General features: G+C 47.2%; 1 pseudogene; it reads left to right on the top strand.

Annotated features, from left to right (window-relative positions):
* The first annotated feature begins 736 nt into the window (after positions 1 to 736).
* Positions 737 to 854, top strand: LOC124727172 (annotated as a pseudogene).
* The last annotated feature ends 6234 nt before the right edge of the window (positions 855 to 7088 follow it).

Genomic DNA, 7088 nt, shown 5'->3' with positions numbered 1-7088 from the left:
GCATGTCTAGTTCTTAATTAACTTTATGGATCAGACTAAACACTTTTACACCCAACGAATTTTGCAGTGGAAACGTTTTTGTCGCTATATCGACTTGACACAAACGGGGCAATAAATAGCGAGTGAGCAAGCAAGCTGCACCAGAGAGGTCGCTACAAGCAACGACGCGAACTCGCAACTTACAGCTGGCACCAAGAGGAACTGGGTTCTTAATTCTGTCATTTATCGTGCTCAGGGTACTGCATGAGTGATGAGCATTCGATCTGACATTTCTTACCTAGTCTCACGACCAAAGGTGGTATGCGTGCTGGACGTATATTTATTTCTGCTCTTTGTTTTTCTACGGACTAGCGCCTCTACTGAACGCTAGTGAGTTTCCTGCTGATGGCCCAGTTCGCCGAAAACCGATCGGAAATAAATCTTGATAGAACCAAAAACACACTTCGGTTGGTTCTCAACCTTAAGTACACCTTCAGTTTCGATGCGTAAATTTATGTTCACCAAAAGTGTCTCCGTTTATTCATGCAGAAGATACGATCTTGTGAAATCCGATCAATCTTTTTGAAGCACCCTATATTTCTCTTTTCGAGGAAAGTTTTTCTCTCTATTATCAGTCTACGTCTTGCATCCTCTTCTATTTTAATCAATCATTTGGCTGCCTAAAATGGGAAACTTGTATTCTACTTTCAGCGTCGTATTTTATAATCCAATTCTCCGGTATCACTTGACTTACTTCGCCAACGGCCTTGCCGCAGTGGTAACACCGGTTCCCGTCAGATCACCGAAGTTAAGCGCTGTCGGGCTGGACTAACACTTGGATGGGTGACCATCCGGTCTGGCGAGTGCTGTTAGCAAGCGGGGAGCACTCAGCCCTTGTGAGGCAAACTGAGGAGCTTCTTGTTTGAGAAGTAGCGGCTCCGGTCTCGGAAACTGACATACGGCCGGGAGAACGGTGTGCTGACCACATGCCACTCCCAATCCGAATCCAGTGACGCCTGTGGGCTGAAGATGACACGGCGGCCGGTCGGTAGCGTTGGGCCTTCATGGCCTGTTCCGGAGGAGTTTATTTTTCTACTTGACTTACTTCGAGTAAAACCTTACTTTGCTTTACTGCTATTTATATTTAAGTTCTAACCTGTTACCAAAACAGTATTCATTCTGTTCATCTGATCTTACAAGTCGTTTGCCGGTCTCTGGCAGAATTAAAGTGACTGGCCAAAACCCACGGCTAGGGTGTTCCCATTTGTAGATATGTCGTACATGACGCCCGGCTAAATACGGCGTATGGTACGAGTATAGGCTCGATATTGGCTGATGTGTGGTAAAGATTAACCGACTCTGAACACAGAATGATACATGGTGTTAGACGCATCATCATTGTCATCATCTTCTTCTTTGCCTTTTGCCGTTTCTCTACGAGGTCGGCGTTGTTATATACGTTGTGCAATGTTAGTGACAGTTGATGGCCAGATGCCCTCCCTGATGGCACCACCCCTCCCGGGACAGTATCTGTGTTCCTCGTCACTCTGCGTGTAGAGAAAATCTCATTTTTAATGTCCTGGTGTAACCACAAGCGCCGGAGCAAAGATGCACGCAAGACCAGAGAAGGCGGAGAAACGACGTTGGCCAGTAGCGCGCTGACCAGGAGCGCACCACGATAGCAACGCCATCTAGACAAAGTGAATATAAGCGCCGCTCCTGCCACCTCGGCCGGACATCCGAAAACTGTGTGTCAAACTTGCATGAACATTATATGTAGCCAAAGACTCGGATTTATTTGCATGTCACTCTTCGTTTGCGACACCCTTGTTATTTCAAAGTTACACACCTGGCCATTAAAATTGATACAGCAAGAAGAAATGCAGATGATAAACGAGTATTCATTGGACAAATATATTATACTAGAACTGACATGTGATTACATTTTCACGCAATTTGGGTTGATAGATCTGAGAAATCAGTACCCAGAGCAACCACCTCTGGCCGTAATAACGGCCTCGATACGCCTGGGGATTGAGTCAAACAGACCTTCGATGGCGTGTACAGGTAAAGCTGCCCTTGCAGCTTCCACAGGATACCACAGTTCATCAACAGTAGTGACTGGCGTATTGTGACGAGCCAGTTCCTCGGCCACTATTGACCAGACGTTTTCAACTGGTGAGAGATCTGGAGAATGTGCTGGACAGGGCAGCAGCCGAATATTTTCTGTGTCCAGAAAGGCCCGTACAGGAACTGCAACATGCGGCCGTGCATTATCCTGCTGAAATGTAGGGTTTCGCAGGGATCAAATGAAGGGCAGAGCCACGGGTAGTAACACATCTGAAATGCAACGTCCACTGTTCAAAGTGCCGTCAATGCGAACAAGAGGTGACCGAGACGTGTAACCAATGGCACCCCATACCATCACGCCTGGCGATATGTCAGGATGGCAATGACAAATACACGCTTCCAATGTGCGTTCACCGCGATGTCGCCAAACACGGATGCGACCATCACGATGCTGTAAACAGAACCTGGATTCATCCGAAAAAATGACGTTTCGCCATTCGTGCACCCAGGTTCGTCGTTGAGTACACCATCGCAGGCGCTCCTGTCTCTGATGCAGCGTCAAGGGTATCCGCAGCCATGGTCTCCGAGCTGATAGTCTATGCTGCTGCAAACGTTGTCGAACTGTTCGTGCAGATGGTTGTTGTCTTGCAAACGTCCCGATCTGCTGACTCAGGGATCGAGACGTGGCTGCACGATCCGTTACAGCCGTGCGGATAAGATTCCTGTCATCTCGACTGCTGGTGATACGAGGCCGTTGGTATCCAGCACGGCGTTCCGTGTTACCCTCCTGAAGCCACTGATTCCATATTCTGCTAACAGTCATTGGATCTCGACCAACGCGAGGAGCAATGTCGCGATACGATAAACCGCAATCGCGATAGGCTACAATCTGACCTTTACCAATGTCGGAAACGTGATGGTACGCATTTCTCCTACTTACACGAGCCATCACAACAACGTTTCACCAGGCAACGCCGGTAAACTGCTGTTTGTGTATGAGAAATCGGTTGGAAGATTTCCTCATATCAGCACATTGTAGGTGTCGCCACCGGCGCCAACCTTGTGTGAATGCTCTGAAAAGCTAATCAATTGCACATGACAGCATCTTTTTCCTGTCAGTCAAATTTCGCGTCTGTAGCACGTCATCTTCGTGGTGTAGTAATTTTAATAGCCAGTAGTGTATTATTCCTGGGAACGTACGCTCTTCGAAACTGAACAGTAAGCACCTCAATGACGCACAACGCCTCTTATAGGATCTGCCAATGGAGTGTTATTATCTCCGTTACGTTATCGCGCTTAACATGTCCGACGTGCCTACATTGCTTGCTGGACAATGCACTGTACTTTTTTTAATTACTTCAAAGACACTCCAGTACTGTTTCTATTATCTAAATAACTACATTTTTGGATCTGTTTTCACTTTTTACCTATTATTCATCCAGGAAGATCTCCTTTGAAACCCTCACAGTTTTGTTTTTATCGAAATAAAGCTACTAATGTTATTTGCTTGAGTTGTTGTATAGCACTCCGAGAACGCAGCATCCATTAGGCACCTTATACGCGACGAGTGTGCAGGACCCCACATTTGGTGACCAGGACCCAACATTGAAGTGTGTGAGCGTTTTACAATCTGAGGCAGGACGAGGGTAAATTCGCGTTGTGAAAAACTGCCTAAAAACCACATCCTGGCTGGCCGTCTCACCAGCCACTCTCGTTAATCCGCGAGGCGGATCTGACCCGTGACAGATTTTCCTCCCCGAATCGGAGATTAACGAGAGTTCAGGTTTCCGAGAGAACTGAATATCACAAACAGAAAGTTTGGACATAGACGATTTCATCTCCCCCCTCATCTCATCAAACTCTATCACAATAGTAACATGACCTCAGTAGTGGGTTACGGCTCGGGAGTCTGGGCGCACAGGCTCACGCGGGTCGTGCCCGCCCTGATAGTGAGAAGAGTCCAAAGAAACATGATTCTAAGATCAGTAGGGGCCTACAGGACATCACCAGGGGGAGCTCTGTTAGTCATAATGGGGCTCTGCCCGTTAGATATCAAGATACGTGAGCAAGCAGCTTGGTACTGGGCTAAGAAAGGGAATGGGGAGAAAATAATGACATTATGGGTGTGAGAGTAGGGGATAAGAAGGAAATAAGAAACAGAGGGGAAGAACTGTGGCAGAGGGATTGGGAGGAAGATGAAACGGGGAGAAGAACATTCCAGTTCTTGCCTGACGTTAAAGAATGCGGGGCCATGAAATATTTTGAACCTACACGAGGACTCATCCACTTTCTCACTGGTCATGGACCCTATCCGACACACTTATGTCGGTTTGGGAAAAGGGCAACCCCCGAGTGTGACTGTGGCGCGGCGGAAGGAACTCCTGATCATGTGATTTTCGAGTGCCCTCTCTTCAACGACGTTGCGACAATACTTCGAGACAGACTTCCAAACAACGAGACATACAATCTCCTAAGACAAGAAGACACTTTCCATACTTTGAATGCTCTAGCAGATGAGGTATCACGAAAAGTGTTAATAGAATACTTGAGGCACCAAGAATAGACACCAAATTAATAAACCAACCGATTAAGACCTGATCCCATTCCCATACCACCTGTGCGTGGAATGGCCGACTTCCATCAGTTGGAAACCGCCACGTACGGGATTAGGGGGGGTGGGGTCAATCACACCGATTGCGACTAAAGCACCAATGATGACGTAGGTTAAGTTAGTAGTAGTAGGACTTAGTTTAGAACACTAACATAGGAAACTGCATGGCCGGCCCAGTGCCAGGGGCATGCTCCCCGGGGTTAGCTCGAGGAGCCTGGCCAACCTAAGTAGGTTTGTATTTTACTGGCACACCTGTGACGCTGCAGTTAGTAGTAATTTCTAGATCAGAAGTAGATTAAACTAAACTGCCCATTGTTGTTGTAGGAATCTAACCACACTCTAGTAACTTAAACTGTAGTTCACTAACATAATTGTAATATTAAGCTGCAATAACTTAGTTTTATGTAACAATTAATGGCCCACTAATCATGTTAGGAGGTGGGCTAAATATGTATGATTAGTATTGTTGTGTCAATAAAGAAAAAAAAAAACAAAAAAACAGAAAGTTTCCACACGCTTAGGAAGGGTGACGACCAGAAGTTCTTCACCGCCTCTACAGAACCATATGAGAAGATATATGGTCTGCTGTGAGTTAGTTCGCCGTCGATTTGAGTACAGGGAGCACTACGGTCTCAGGTTCGAATTCTGTCTCGGGCATGGATGTTTGTGATGTCCTTACGTTAGTTAGGTTTAAGTAGTTCTAAGTTCTAGGGGACTGATGACCTCAGAAGTTAAGTCCCATAGTCCTCAGAGCCATTTGAACCATTTGACTACAGTGCGTCAAGAGCACGTTTCTACGAGGACTGTATGAAGATGAATGCACTACATAGAATTCAGCAGCCGACGAAAGACCCAAGCTCCAGCGCCTACCCATGACTTATGGGAACTTCAGTCAGTAGCGAGCCAGTGGGTGTGTTGGACCTTCCATCGACCTACGGACCCCCTTGAAGATGTCTCCCGCAGTCGGAGACGAAACGTTGGGAATTGCGACAAAATTCGTCAACCGACCACGGCATAACAGCCCGGATAATTATAATGGACATGATATTTCCGGCCGTGAAAGTCTACATTTTAGTATTATGGGAACTTGTTGTATCATGTCATCTTGAACGTCCACCGCTCTCAGAACTTCAGAATTTCTGACTAAGGATTAGTATTTGAGATTCGCATAAGCATTTACACTGATACTGCAACGCCGCCAGTGTGGAAGCGTTTGTGCTGCTGCGGTGTCACCGACATCCGATAGCCGGAGGCAGAGACGAGGCCGCCTTTGCTTTGTTCTGTCGCCTGCCTGTGGTTGCCACTGCGCCACGCCACGGCGCGCCCTGCGGTCCCACGTCACTTCCTGAAACACGAGCGCCGCATTCTGCAGGCCACTGCACTCTCCTGCGCGCTGGCGAGCGGTCGTCGCCCAGAAGCCTGAAATTTAATTTCGCTTTACGCTTAAAGGCGAAATAACCTCTTCAAAAGAATGAAGCTTAATAAATCTCGGGTGGAAAAAAAAAAAAAATACTGAAGCGACTTGTTTACAGAGAAATGGGAAAAACTGATACATCCGACTTCGCGGAAGATCAGTTTGTGTTCTGGAGAAATGTGAGAATAGGTGAAACCATACTGACGCTACGAGTTACCTTAGAGAACCGACCGAAGAAAAGAAAACATACGTTTGTAGCATACTACCTGAGTACTCGGCATTCCCTGTTTACGTATTTCTGTATTTATTCCAATCTTCTGTTAGTCCATTTCCTCATTCACCCTCTCTCTGTCCACCTTCTCGTCCTCCCCCCAATGCCACCCCTCCTTTCACGCCGGCCGAAATGGTCGTGCGGTTAAAGGCTCTGCAGTCTGGAACCGCAAGACCGCTACGGTCGCAGGTTCGAATCCTGCCTCGGGCATGGATGTTTGTGGTGTCCTTAGGTTAGTTAGGTTTAACTAGTTCTAAGTTCTAGGGGTCTAATGACCTCAGCAGTTGAGTCCCATAGTGCTCAGAGCCATTTGAACCTCCTTTCACCCTCCATGTTAATGTCTTCCACCCTTCTCTCTCTCTATCCATCTACATCTCTCCATTTTCTCTGTCCATTTCCTTCTCCCCCGCTGTCTATGGATCTCCTCCTCCCCTTCTCCTCCTTCCATTGTCTCGGCCCATCTCCTTCTCTTTCCTTTCTCTCTCTATACACTCCTCCCCCTCTGTCCATTGGCTCCTTTCCATTCTGTTCATCTCTTCCTCCTTCTATCTCCTCCTCCCTCTCTGTCTTCTCCTAAGTCCAACTCCTCCTTCCGCCTCTCTCTGTCCACCTTTTCCTTGACCCTCTGTCCGTCCATCTCCTCTTCTCTGCTCTCTCCATCACCTTCTCCCCCTCTCTCTGTCCATCACTTCCTCTTCACTTTCTCTGCCCATTTCTTCTGTGGTATCGATAGCTACGATGCC

This window comes from Schistocerca piceifrons, chromosome 1, assembly GCF_021461385.2.
Source record: "Schistocerca piceifrons isolate TAMUIC-IGC-003096 chromosome 1, iqSchPice1.1, whole genome shotgun sequence".
Taxonomy (NCBI): Eukaryota; Metazoa; Arthropoda; class Insecta; order Orthoptera; family Acrididae; genus Schistocerca; species Schistocerca piceifrons.
This window is presented reverse-complemented; position numbering and strand designations above follow the sequence as displayed.